The following is a 15,352-nucleotide window of genomic DNA, read 5'->3' as shown; positions in this document are numbered from 1 at the left end:
AAATTACACTAAATGTCAAGTTTTGGGTTTGTATTTACAGAAATGTCATTTTTTAAAAGGGAATACGAAATTGTCATTTTTGAAGATTTTTGGACATTTACGCCCCTCTTAAAAATTTCAATACCTTGTATATCCTTCATTAATGAGACATGACTAGATGAGAAATTTGAATACCAAATTAGCCTTTCTCTCTTCCATTATTGTTCCTCACGTTCTCTCTCTCTCCCCGTTCGGTCTCCCCATCATCTGACGGTCAGAGGAAGTCCGGCAGCTGCTGAGCACCTTCGGCGTGATTAAACGTCGATCTGCTGCCACGAAGTCGCCGACGCTGAGCCTCCACCCTCGGCGACTACTGTCACTCTAAACCCCTCTCTCTCGCTCTCTCTTTGTCTCTCTTTGTTTACTTATTTTTTACTTCCTGTTTTATTGCCATTACATTAGGCTAATTTAAGATTTTGTTTTTACAGAGTGATCTATTAAGTGTGGTCATTATTATTCACCTACCAAATGACATAATGAAAATGGCATATTGGCCTTGTCATTAAAGAGACCTTCAATAGATCACTCTGTAAAAACAAAATCTTAAATTAGCCTAATGTAATGGCAATAAAACAGGAAGTAAAAAATAAGTAAACAAAGAGAGACAAAGAGAGAGCGAGAGAGAGGGGTTTAGAGTGACAGTAGTCGCCGAGGGTGGAGGCTCAGCGTCGGCGACTTCGTGGCAGCAGATCGACGTTTAATCACGCCGAAGGTGCTCAGCAGCTGCCGGACTTCCTCTGACCGTCAGATGATGGGGAGACCGAACGGGGAGAGAGAGAGAACGTGAGGAACAATAATGGAAGAGAGAAAGGCTAATTTGGTATTCAAATTTCTCATCTAGTCATGTCTCATTAATGAAGGATATACAAGGTATTGAAATTTTTAAGAGGGGCGTAAATGTCCAAAAATCTTCAAAAATGACAATTTCGTATTCCCTTTTAAAAAATGACATTTCTGTAAATACAAACCCAAAACTTGACATTTAGTGTAATTTTCACATTATAAAATTTTTCTTGATGCTAGTGGAAAAACAGTAAGAAGAATGGCTATACTGATTATGATATTTAACCAACAAAACCATGTTTGACTCATATTTATAAATCATTTATAAATAAGTCAATTTTTATTCATAAATTTCGAGACATTCATAAATTTATTTTTATTTATTTATAATTTAAACTTTTTATAAACAATTTTTAAACATTCTCTTAAAGGAAGTATCGTATAATTTATAAGAATTGTGAGATTTGAATGTAACAAATGGACTTGGATGATTAAGGTTATTAAGGATTTTGTTTTGATATGTTAATTAAATGGATTATTCCATGTGTACACCATAAACACAATAGATTACACCCTCCTCACATTGAGGGGGGGCCTAGCACAATCCTAATTAAATTGAATGAAGTGTTGAGAATTTACTCGTTTGGAATTTTCACTTGATAAAAAATTATTTAAATTAAGTCTCTATTTGGCTTTCATTTTCTAAAAGTTATTTTTCTCTCAAACTCATTACCAGATATTTCGTGAAACCAACAACTTTTATCAATTTTTTAATCATATATTTTACCAACTTTTATCAAATTCTAAAATAAATCCAATTTTTATCCCAACCAATTTGGGCCTTAATCTTGTCAATGGTTAATTATAGATATTATTTATTTTTAAACTTGACTTACAAACATGTTTCAATTTTATTTAGAAAATTAAAAAACATTTAATGCAACTCGAACATAGCAAAAAGACCTATAACATGTTACTTCGAGAGTCCACGTTGCATAAAATGATCTTACAAGAAATATAAGAAAGAATCTTATCATTATCACTTCAACTGCTATGGTACGTATTCATAATAAGTTTTGCTCTTACAACCTTTAGGATTGAGGTCCCATAACCGAACCCTAGCACTTGAGATAGTTGAGCTACTAGCAAGCTGTTGACACATAAAAATTCAGCCCAAATCGAACAGCCCAAGGAGTGAAACCCAATTGAAGGATCCCCAAATCAGATAGCCCAAAAAACGAAGCCCAATCAAACAAATCAAGATGAAGGCCCAAATAGGGAGGCCCAAAAACGCGGTAACGCCATCGCCCAAGTTTGCAAGTCACCCAGAATCTGAGCGAATGGAGTGTCATACAGTCCCCCAGAGCTGTTACTCTATTCTCGCCCAAACCTTCAAGTCGCCCAAAGTCTTAACAAGTATAAAGCGTCGTGGTTATCAAGATCAAAGCAGTTATTAAAGCAGCCCCATCATGTTCCACGATTCAAGGAATTCAATCGAAAGCGGTTGAACGATGAAGAGTAATGGCAGCAGTTAAAAAATGCAGTTTTCATGACAAGTTGACTATTACGAAAAAAGTGGACAGTTATAGGACGATCAAGCAGTTTTTAGGGCGGTTGATCACAAAGAGATCGTCCATGAAGTATAAAAGGGAGAAAGGACATAGAAGCAAGGGATCGAATCCAAAACTCTCGAACAGAGAACATGTAATTTTCATTTTCTTAATTTTTAGACTTAAAACACTTTTCTTTCAGTAACTCGTGTGCTTGCGTTCCTTGGAGGCACGTTGTTTTTCATTTTCACTTGTAAAGTCATCGCCAATAAAAGAACACCCCTTTTTGGGACTTTGTCTCAAGAGGTTTTGTTCCTTACACAATCGTCTGATCCTTTTTAATTGTTAGCGACTAACCCGCGCGAAACAATTTGGCACGTCCAGTGGGACAGTGGTGTTAGGTGTTGAAAGTACAAAATGTGAAACAATATGCCTCAGAGATCCGATAAGGAAGCAGCAAGTCAGGGAGGAATCCAGTCTGTGATCGAATGATATGAGGAGCAGCATGCTTCTCCACGAACAGATGGACAGAAACAGAGCAATAACAGTCGTTACGAACCAATGACGGAGTTGAGTCCTTGAACCATGCGTGCATTACTTGGAGAACTCACGCAAGACGTCGTTGAACAGGTAAATCTTCGAAGTATTCATAATATGGAAAGATTTACACAAAATGGGAATGTACACTATGACAACATGGCCAAACAACTAAAGACGTTGAACGAAACAATGAATAGGTTAGTAGGCCAAATATGTCAAACGGCTATACCTCTTACAAACCACTTTCAAATTAGGACAATTGTGGGACATAATCCCTCGGTCCTAAATCCGAATCAAGGGGTAGAACCGCTTTTTGGTCCCTCTACTTCAAACTAAGGGGGTACTACAGTGCCAAATCAGAATAATGGTAGTAGTATGCCTTACTTAGGGGGTAATCCAAACATAAGAGATAATGTCCTAAACAATGGATAGCAGACCCCACGTGTTAATGAGGGAACAGATGTTCAGGTTAATGGTAATGGCCCTAATTATGGTAATTTTGTTGCCAATCAAGGACCAAATATCAGGCCTCATGCAAATCAACCGGTTAATCAGCCTGTAGAAATTCCATATGATCCCAATGTCATGTTGAGGAACCAGATTATGGAAATCGTACAGGATCAGATGGCTTTTGGGGTGCGTCCCGTCATTAGGCCGACGTAATCAAAGTCATATCCTGATTGGGTAGACCAAGCATATCCATGGCCTAGAGGGTACAAAGTGCCAAAATTCTCACTGTTTACCGGTTTAGGAGAAGTGTCTACTCTAGAACACATAGGGCGATTCACATTGCAAAGTGGTGATGTAACCGATTACTCTAAAATGAGACTTTTCCCTAGTTCATTAACAGGAGTAGCTTTCTCCTGGTTCATCAACTTGCCAGCGAACTCTGTTCAAACATGGCAACAATTGGAACAGCTGTTTCATGCTCAGTTTTATAAAACTGAGTCTGAAGTCACTTTGGCTGATTTGGCGAACCTACGTCAAATGCCAAACGAATGGGCAGAAAGTTTTCTCCAAAGGTTCAAGACAGCAAGAAGCAAATTTTTTGTACCTCTGCCCGAAAAAGAATTTGTCAAAATCGCTCAGGACTGCTTGAGCTTTGATTTAAAAAAGAAGTTCCAGAACAAGGAATTTCCTGACCTTTTTCAGTTGAGTGCGAATGTTATTAGGTATGAGCGACTGATAAGAGAGGAAGAACAAATGAAAAATTCTAGTAAAGGGACTTATTACAAAGACCCAAATTTTGACGTTCATACCATCGACGACGAATCATACGATCAGGCCAAAATGTGTTTGGCTGAATTGGTCAAAGGGGATACTTATACTTGTCCTATAATGGCCAAGCCTAGACCATCGGGCAAAGATGAGCCTATAAAAGATGGAAACATAAAGGTTAGAACGTTCTCATTCAACATAACCAAAGCTGACCTTATATTTGATAAATTATATTTGATAAATTATATAGGGATAAGCAGATAAAATTGAGCGATAAGCACAAATTGCCAAACTCTGAACAAATTAAGGGTAAAAAATATTGTAAGTGGCATAATGCATGGTCACATTTGACTAACAATTGCTTGGTTTTCCGCCATGTATTGCAGGATGCCATTGAATCAAGACGAATTACGTTTGATGATAAGAAGAAGATGGCAGTGGACGAAAATTCTTTCCCACAGCCACTTGGAATAAACATGATGACATCTGGATTTAAGAACAAGTTGCCAAAATTCAAGTTGGTCATAGATGAAGGAGAAGAAGATCCTAGACCACATCCCAGCGTCTTTGAACGAATCGAGGGGAAAGAACCAAAAAAGGACGAAGACGTCGTGTGTGCAAGGTGTAAAAGAGAAGTGAATGGAAATATAGAGAAACCAGGGACATGGCAGCATCCTTATCGCCCTACCTTCTTTCCAAACACTCAGCCTAGTAGAGGGTTAGGTACATCATTCTATAGAGGACCGCCTTTTGAGAGGCAGTTCAGGCCAGCAGAGAATGGAAGAACATTCAGGCCGTAACCTCGCCGGCCAAATGTATGGCATTCATTCCAGTACAATGCAGGAATGGCAATACCTTTCGATGAGATGACTAGGACACAACAAAGGCGTTTCCAACGAAACTACGGACGGATGATGAGGCAGCAACAGGGAGTGCCACATCCTAAAGCGCCTAAACTACTCGAGGTAACCAATCAAAACGTCCTCAAAGGTAGTAAAGAGACCGGTACAGATGAATCAATGAAGGAACTGCCAGAAACCTCTTCTGGGAGGTCAAGGTTTGAGCGAGACAAAAGGGATGAAGAAGATCCAGTTCAGTCCCTTGCTATCCAATTCGGTACGTTGCCTCCTGTCGTGGCCAATAATTACCTACTGGCCAATGAATTCAAGAATAAAGAAAAGGAAGAAGAGATGGAGGACAACGAAGGAGAAGCTTGCGTGTTGGTATGTGAAGAAGGCCAGACTTCTAGAGAGGCCTACAACGATGAGGAGGACGATGGGATGACAGACATTGAAGAAGAAATCGATCTAGAAGCAGAAAGAAGAAAGAGAGGAGTATTGCGCAATACTCTGTTTAAGCAACTATATCAAGAGGGAGTTCGTGAAGTAGACTTGTTGGGAGAACCATCTGGGCATCCTTTCGATTTCTACGTACTGTACGGGACACCCAAAAGGAAGAAGAGAGTGCCTCGCTCTGAAAAGTATGGGTCACCTCCAAGAATAATGCCCCCTCCAACAGGTTGGATAACTGATGAGGAAGCATTAGAAAGAAGTAGGAAGGAATTTCAGGAGACAGAGGATCAGCGTGATATACTGCACGTCGACTTATCACAGGGGGATAATTCGGCAGAAAACAAGCAGGAAGTGCAAAGAGAGGCTGCCGAAAAGGTTATTTTTAAACGGCCAGCCATGAAATTGACTAAACACTTGAGGCCATTATACGTTAAAGCTCTAGTTAACGGCGTCCCAGTGGCAAAAGTGCTTGTCGACAATGGAGCAGCTATAAACACCATTCCATCTAGGATGATGAGGAAGTTCGCAAAGACAGAGGGTGACATGATTCCTACAGAAGTAATCCTCACTAGCTTCAATGGAGGACCAACTTCGGCTAAGGGAGTTATGCCATTGGACATAACTATAGGGACAACTACTAGGACCACGGTTTTCTTTGTAATAGACGGTCCTACTAGTTACAACGTGCTACTAGGAAGAGATTGGATACACGGAAGTCGCTGTATACCCTCATCGCTCCATCAATGCCTGATCTTTTGGAATGACAAAGGCGAAGTTGAGGTGGTACAGGCCGATCATAGGCCTTTTGTCGCAGAAGCAAACTTGGTGGAAAAGTTCATGTACGAAGGAAATTATGGACCTGTCAGGGTAGTACAAGACGGGAAAGAAACTCAAGTTGTCGTACAAAGCGAAGAATCGTTCTCAGTGGATGCACTCACTGAGATGTTCAAACAGATGAGGCCAAATATAGTGGCCCTGAAAGAGCAAGTGATTGGCAAGAGAATAATCAAGGAATCTTGAATGGATTCTGAGTTACGAAAGCAAATGGCCGACATTCAGGCCTTCAAAGCCAGACTGATGGCTTTCAATAAGAAATGCAATGACAAGACGAAGGAAGAGACTGCCCTAAAAGCGCTGAAGGACAAGTTGGCAGTATTCGAGTTAGAGCAAAGCATTGGCCGAGAAGTCAACAAGGTGAACTGTTTAGAAGAGGAAGTACTTACAAGGGAATTGGACGACGAAGTGATGTGGATTGCCAAACCTGGATACGCTCAAGCACAAGACCCTCTGATCAAAGTAAATATTGGCAATGAAGGAGAAGATCGTCCAACATTCATCAGCCAGATGCTCGATCAAGAGGTTAGTAATAAATTAATCGCTTTGCTAAAAGAGTACAAAGATTGTTTTGCTTGGGAATATGAACAAATACCTGATTTAGATAGAGACTTGGTGGAACATAGGTTACCAACTAAGCCTAATTTTAAACCTCATAGGCAGCCTCATAGACGTTTTGCTCCCAATGTACTCCCTGAAATCAAGAAAGAGATAGAGCGATTATTGAAAGCAGGTTTTATAAGAACAACCAGATATGTTGAATGGTTGTTGAATATCGTGCCAGTACTAAAAAAGAATGGTAAATTAAGGGTGTGTATAGACTTTGGGAATTTAAACTTAGCTACACCCAAAGATGAGTATCCAATGCCCACGGTGGATTCTTTAGTAGATTCGACTGCCGGACATGTCATGTATTCTTTCATGGATGGGTATTCAGGATACAATCAAATTTACATAGCTGAAGAAGACATACACAAAACTGCTTTTAGATGCCCTGGGTCTCTAGGATGTTTCGAATGGGTGGTTATGCCTTTCGGCCTAAAAAATGCAGGGGCAACTTATCAAAGGGCAATGAATTTAATCTTTCATGATATGATAGGCAAGTTTGTTGAAGTGTATGTAGATGACATAGTAGTCAAATCCATTAAAGAAGAGGACCACTTCGAATAGTTAAGATGTTCGTTTGAGCGAATGAGGCAATATAAGCTAAAGTTGAATCCCTTGAAGTGTGCATTCGGTGTTAATGCAAGGAATTTTCTTGGTTTCTTAGTACACAAGAGAGGGATTGAACTTGATAAAAATAAAGCGAAGGCCATTTTAGAGGCCAAACCACCTAGCAACAAAAAAGAATTGCAAAGGTTTTTAGGCCAAGTAAACTTTTTAAGACGCTTTATTTCTAACTGTGCAGGGCGAACTAAAGTCTTTTCGCCGCTCTAAAAGCTGAAAAATCAGGACGAATTCGTCTGGAAAGAAGAACATCAAAAGGCTTTTGAAAGCCTGAAGACATATCTATCAAGTCCACCAGTGTTGGTGTCACCAATCCAAGGACGGCCAATGAAAGTGTATGTATCGGCTGAAAAAGAGTCAATAGCTGGAATGATCGCACAGAAAGACCAATTTGGTGAAGAAAGGGCAATTCACTATTTAAGTAGACGGTTAACGAAATGTGAATGTAATTACTCTGCTATCGAAAAATTATGTCTTGCATTGTATTTCACATGTACAAAATTAAGGGCTTATTTACGGCCCGTAACCATTTATTTAATTTCTAAAGTAAATTTAGTTAAGTATATGTTCTCGCACTCTATTTTACACCAAATGGTAGGCCTTTGGACACTAACTTTATCAGAATTCGAAATACAATATATACCTCAAAAGGCAGTCAAAAATCAGGCTTTGGCTAACTTTCTAGCCGATCATCCATGCCTTAATATGCCTGAAGAAATCGAACTAGAAATCAATTCGTTCGAGTTAAAACCTTGGGTGTTGTATTTCGATGGATCAAAAACTTCTAAAGGTGCAGGAGTAGGAGTAGCATTGATTAATCTTTTAAGGATTTGCTACAAGTTCGCATGCACTTTAGACAGAATGTGCACCAACAATCAAGCCGAATATGAAGCCTTGATTGTAGGCCTAAAACTAATGATAGATATGGAAGTAAGAAATGTTATTGTTAGGGGCGTTTCTCAATTGGTGATCCATCAATTGATCGGTGATTTTAAATGCCAAAGTGATTCCATTATAAGTCAATACGAGATCACCCAAGAATTATTAGAAGAATTCGATCAAGTAGAACTCCAATGCGTTAATAGGATATATAACGACGTGGCAAATGAGTTAGCCCAAATGGCATCAGGGTACTCAAAGGTCTTGAATTGGAAGTCTACTTGTGAGTATGGAATCATATTGCCCGCGACTCAAAGAAGGGCGAGAAAAATTGAACTTCACTGCATACTAGATAGAGATGCAGTAGATTGGATAACAGAGATTAAAGGGTTCCTTAAAGAACTTAATGGAGGGATTAGTAGGAAAATGAAGTTATGTTTGCTGAATTACACACTAATAGATGAAGAGTTGTTTAAGAAACGCTCTGATGGTGTATTACTAAAGTGTGTAAGTTTGCAAGAACCCAAGACGATCATGGCTGAAGTGCACGAAGGGATATGTGGAGCTCATCAAGCTGGCCAAAGGATGAGGTGGTTAATTATTAGGAGTGGATATTTTTGGCCAAAGATGGGAGAACTATGCGTTCATTATGCAAATAGTTGTTTTAGCATGCCAAAAGCATGGTCCAATACAAAGGATGCCAGCACGAGAGATGGCACCTATTATTAAACCTTGACCATTCAAGGGTTGGGCGATAGATCTGATAGGGAAGATTTATCCCCCATCGTCCAAGCAACATACTTTTGTTATAGTTGCAACCGACTATTTCACCAAATGGGTAGAGGCGGTACCTTTGAAAGAGATCACCCAGAAGAATGTTATAGAGTTTATCCGTGATCACATTATTTATAGGTTTGGAATTCCACAAACGTTAATGGTAGATCACGGAACATCTTTGAATGGGGATCAAGTGAACAAATTTTTGAGCGAGTTTGGGGTTAAATTAGTAAACTACACACCATACTACGCTCAATCCAATGGACAAGCGGAATCTTCTAATAAGATTCTAAAAAATATTATCAGAAAGATGATAGATGAAAATGCCAGAAATTGGCACGAATGTCTGAACAAGGCCTTATGGGCTTATAGAACATCACCTCGGTCAAGTATCAAAGTTACGCCTTTCCAACTTGTTTATGGACAGGAGGCCGTTTTGCCTATGGAAATCAACGTGCAATCGATTAGAGTGTGCTTGCAACATAAGTTGAATGATGATGAGTATGTCGAATCACTAGTTTAAAATTTATTGAGTTTAGACGAATTAAAGTTGGACGTTTTAGATAGATTGCAAGTTCAAAAGTAAAGAATGGCTAAGTTTTATAATAAAAAAGTCATAGCCAAGTCGTTCAGCCTAGGTGAACTAGTTTGGAAGACGATACTCCCTTTGGATAGCAAGGATCCAAAGTACGGGAAGTGGTCGCCCAATTGGGAAGGACCATACAAAATAAACAGTGTGTTGCCCAATGGAGCGTATCACTTGGAAGATTTAGACGGCACCAAGCACGTGAGATTCATTAACAGCAAATATTTGAAAAAATATGTTCCTTCTTTATGGGAATGTGAACAGATAAAAACATAATCAAACATTTTGAACGATTAAAAGATAACAAGATCAGAGCGAAATACGTTCAAATGAAATCCTTTATCATCAAACGTTCATTACAAGAATACAAAAATACAAATAATGGATGTTCTACAAAATACAACTAAAGTAAGATAATCTCCCGGTTGATCGCTGAGTAAGCCTTACACCGCCTTCCTAAATGCATCGCTGCAATAGTGGGATAGCTGAGTAAGAGGGTGTACTGGCCTCACCACCTTCCTAAATGCATCGCTGCAATGGCGAGCAAAGAGGCTGAGAAACACTCTCAGCAGGCAAGCTGAGAAGCACTCTCAGCAAGCAAAGTGGCCCGCAAGCAGCCCAAAAATTGCCTTCTATCATCGACTCCTTGTAAAGGACAAAGAGACGATTGGAAGAATTTTGATGGTAAAAGCTTTGTTGTTGGCCAGAAAATATTTCCTATACCTCTCACACCAAAGGTGACATCAAGGTAAATAGTAAGGTGGACGGACTAAACAGTCCATTTTGGATTGGATTGATCGTCAGAATGCCAAGTAATGGCAGCAAATTAGTTTTGAAGAAGAAAATGAAGAGATGAAGATAGAAGATGGAAAATGCGAAGCATTTATAGGGGGGTGAAGATGAAGAGACAGAATATGAACAGCTACATTTCTGCCTAATAAACGAAATTAAACAGCCCAAGGTCTTGGGAAAGGTGGTGGAAATATCAAAAGAAAATGGACAAGATTTTTAGCACAAAGCAGTTAAGTGCTTAAAGAATTGACGACTAAAAAAAACGTCAAATGAATGCACAAGAAGTTAATGTTCATTAATGATGAACAAAATTACAAAGGGAAAAATTTATCATATGTCTTAATTACAGTCCACCCCATACCCAACGAATTCGTTCCCTAAGTTTTTCCCAATCCTCGTTCTGCCGAGAGGAAGTGATGTTCAATTCAGCCGCGACATCATCATTAACTTCTAACTTCTTGTACTGCTCGACCAAGGACTTAGTTCGCTCAATTCCCTGGGAGGCGTTGCGCTTTTTAGCAGTCATTCTCGCCCTGCAGTCATCCATTTTGGCTTGAAGTTCCTTCATCTGAGCAACCAAGTTAACCATCAAGGAGTCTTCAACCATGACCTCGGAAGAGATTTCTTTCAACTCGTCCTCAGCCTTGTTAATCTCCATACGCAAGGACTCTTTCTCAGATTCAGCCGCGACATCATCATTAACTTCTAACTTCTTGTACTACTCGACCAAGGACTTAGTTCGCTCAATTCCCTGGGAGGCGTTGCGCTTTTTAGCAGTCATTCTCGCCCTGCAGTCGTCCATTTTGGCTTGAAGTTCCTTCATCTGAGCAACCAAGTTAACCATCAAGGAGTCTTCAATCGTGACCTCGGAAGAGATTTCTTTCAACTCGTCCTCAGCCTTGTTAATCTCCATACGCAAGGACTCTTTCTCAGCTACGACTCGAAAGAAGCGTCAGTGCTTGCTCCAACTTCGCATTCAAGTGCTCAAGTTTATCCTTGTGTCTAGCAACACTAGCCCTTCCAATATCCATGTCCATGAAGGATACGTATTCAAATATCGACTCCTTGAGGAACTTCAGATCTTCCTCTGAAGAAGTAGCATGACGATCAGATGGAGTAGGGCGAGACGTCTCGACTTGCCCCCAGGAAGCGAACAAGTCTTGGATAGAACGCACAATCCTGTCAGCATCCTGCAAAGAAAATTGCGAATATTAAAGATGCTCACTACAATGAACAAAATAGAAAGTGCTCAAGTTTATCCTTGTGTCTGGCAGCACTAACCCTTCCAATATCCATGTCCATGAAGGATACGTATTCAAATATCGACTCCTTGAGGAACTTCAGATCTTCCTCTGAAGAAGTAGCATGACGATCAGATGGAGCAGGGCGAGACGTTTGGACTTGCCCCCAGGAAGCGAACAAGTCATGGATAGAACGCACAATCCTGTCAGCATCCTGCAAAGAAAATTGCGAATATTAAAGATGCTCACTACAATGAACAAAATAGAAATAGAAGAGAAGCAAAGACTACCTTATCAACAATCGTGGAAGATGGCATGCCCTCAACCAAGTCTGCCACCAACTACTCCTCCATTCGTGAGGACTTCCCCTTATCTAAGCGAGAAGATGTTGCCACAACAGGCGGACTCATAGGAGTATCTGCAAAACTCAAGACCAACGAATCAAAGACCAACAGCACAAGCAAAGGTAAGACATCAAAAAACTAAATTACCTTCTGCTTCGATGTTTAGGGGGTTGACGCCCTGGGAAGAAGGTGGCTCATCCATAGGTTGTGATGAGGATTCTAGGACTGAAGATGTCTCTTTAAGCGTAGCCCCCTCATCAACCGGTTTGGATGAAGTAGCCTCAGCAGAAGATGATAGAGCAGGAGCTGTCGATGCCAAAGCCTTTGAAGGAGAGACTGAGCTTTTCTGAGAAGTTCAAAAGATCATCAGCACACAGAAAAGTTTCAAGTGTGGAAAAGTATACTTGTAAGTAAACCAATTTAATTACCTTCCTCCTGACGATAAGAGGGGCATCATCATCATCATCAACATCATCCTCCAGAATGGGAGATGCTGAGGCTAGCCATTTGCGGCTTGGAGCACTCTTGGCTGTAGTAGGCTAGGCAGGGAGAGAAGAAGATGAACGAGCAGACTGTTTAGTGCGACAAGAAGGAGAAGGACTCCGAAAGGACAAAGGAGTGACCAAAATAGGAGGAGGAGAAGAAATGCTCGGTTAGTCTAATGAATGAAAGGCACGATTGGCGTCAGTCGCAAATAATCTGCGCTTCACCGACGGCCAGAGTTGTTCAAAAAGAGGGTAAATGGCGTGGCTGGAGTTGAAAGGGGTTAATGAAAAATGGCTGGTTAAAAGAAGATTACGAGCATCTATAGCCTCTGCCTCAGACTTATTAATGGTATAAAAATGGTCAACTAAGTTCCTTGAATAGCAAGGAGGAACAGGCCAAGTTTGGCCAAAACCAAGCTGACGAGCAAAGAATTGGGGAGCATAAATTTCTACCCCCGCCTTGGCATTGGTCCCAGTTAGAATATCATGAAATAGCTCCCTCCCTGTTAAAAACTAGATCCAAATGAGCAGGGAGGTGCTCGCGCTATCTATAGTGGAAGGGGGATGTACATAGTTTGGAGTCAAAAAAGGAGGAAAAGGAAAAAAGGAAGGGATTGAATCCAAAGAATAAAAGAATGAAAAAATATCCCTTCTGGACATATTTACAGGAGTTAAGGGCTCATGACTAGCCCATAACAGCTAGCAGAGGAGCGAAAGATTGATGGAGCACCAAGCAATGGAAAATAGGATCTCAACCACAGTTGAGTGAACCAAAGAAGTCCACTGCCAGTGGGAGATGCACTATTCTTCAATTGAGTTTGAAGAGAGACCATGCCTCTATAAAGGGTAGCCAAAAACAAAGAATATAAATTCAAAGGCCTACCACGCGCCAATTCGTGCGCTATAGGTAAATAACTCAGGGAGGGCTTTATGTTTGGCACACACAAAACGTATTTACAAAGCCAAAATAGAAGGAAGGCCATTCGCTCAGTATGGGAAGGCTCAGCGCTCGAATGATTGTGAATAGTTTGCAGGCTTGAATAAGAATCGGTGTAGTTTTTACCAAACTTTGGGGCGCCACTAGAAACTAAGATACCAGGAAAAATGGTATCGCCCAAAGGTGGTAGATTCACCAGGGCCCCCAACATCCCTTAAGGTGATAGACATGGGGTCAAGAGGGAAAATAAAGGTATTATACTCAGGGGACCAAAAACTCAAAGCCATCGGAAAGAGTGCTGAATCAAAAGTAGGGGGCGAATGGAGATTTCTAACAAATCAGAAATCCTAGCGCTATCAAAAAGTGCCTTAATAGGACCATGACCCACAAGGCGAGCATGCCACCTACGGAAAGCTACATCAGATTTAGGCCAAGTGCGAATACCTCTTTCGCGAAGTGGCCCTAGCGGTAGAGAGTTCAGAAATGGAGGGCCTTGGGTGCAAGGAAACAGCTGACCCATCGCCACTTGTTCAACTGCCTCTGCATTGTTGAATAAAGGACCCAAGTAGAACTCATTACGTTCAACATCGGCGGGTGCGAGAAAACTCGGAGTTATGTATGGGCGACTTAGAGTTTCTGAAAGTCATCAAAACTAAAGGAGTCGCTAGCTTGAGATTGTGAAGCAGCCATTTGAGAATGAATGAAGCTTTTCAGGGTTACGTAGCAGGGAAGCAAAAGTGAATAGTAAATCGTGAGAGAGACGCAAATAATTTGAGGCGTGGTTTAATGGTGCAGTGAAATGGCGTGTTTGGGGTTTATAAGGGTTTGCAAAATGATGCACCTTTTCAAGTTATAGAAGAAAACAATGATTGAAATTCTTGGGAGTTTCGAATGTTACTGGAAACACAAAGTGAGTATGACAAAATTTAATAATTATTATTAATTCTGCCATATTGGGGGGTAATTGTTGACACGTAAAAATTCAGTCCAAATCGAACAGCCCAACGAGTGAAGCCCAATTGAAGGATCCCCAAATCAGATAGCCCAAAGAACGAAGCCTAATCAAACAAATCAAGATGAATGCCCAAATAGGGAGGCCCAAGAACGCGGTAATGCCATCGCCCAAGTTTGCAAGTCGCCCATAATCTGAGCGAATGGAGTGTCATACAGTCACCCAGAGCTGTTACTCTATTCTCGCCCAAACCTTCAAGTCGCCCAAAGTCTTAACAAGCACAAAGCGTCGTGGTTATCAAGAAGTGCAGTTATCAAAATAGTTATTAAAGCAGCCCCATCACGTTCCACGATTCAATGAATTCAATCGAAAGCGGTTGAACGATGAAGAGTAATGGCAGCAGTTAAAAAATGCAGTTTTCATGACAAGTTGGCCATTACGAAGAAAGTGGGCAGTTATAGGAAGATCAAGCAGTTTTTAGGACGGTTGATCACAAAGATATCGTCCATGAAGTATAAAAGGGAGAAAGGATATAGAAGCAAGGGACCGAATCCAAAACTCTCGAACAGAGAACATGTAATTTTCATTTCCTTAGTTTTTAGATTTAAACACTTTTCTTTCAGTAATTCGTGTGCTTGCGCCCCTTGGATGCACGTTGTTTTTCATTTCCAATTGTAAAGTCATCGTCAATAAAAAAACACCCCTTTTTGGGACTTTGTTTCAAGAGGTTTTGTCCCTTACACAATCGTCTGATCCTTTTTAATTGTTAGCGACTAACCCGCGCGAAACACAAGCCTAAAGCAAATGAAGGCATTAAAGGTAAGTGGATATCTAAAGGGAAGCGTGCAATTTTCTTACTAATCGTGTAGCAATATA

The sequence above is a fragment of the Olea europaea genome, unplaced genomic scaffold, assembly GCF_002742605.1.
Source record: "Olea europaea var. sylvestris unplaced genomic scaffold, O_europaea_v1 scaffold716, whole genome shotgun sequence".
Taxonomy (NCBI): domain Eukaryota; kingdom Viridiplantae; phylum Streptophyta; class Magnoliopsida; order Lamiales; family Oleaceae; genus Olea; species Olea europaea.
The sequence above is the reverse complement of the archived record's forward strand: the minus strand, read 5'-3'. Positions refer to the sequence as shown.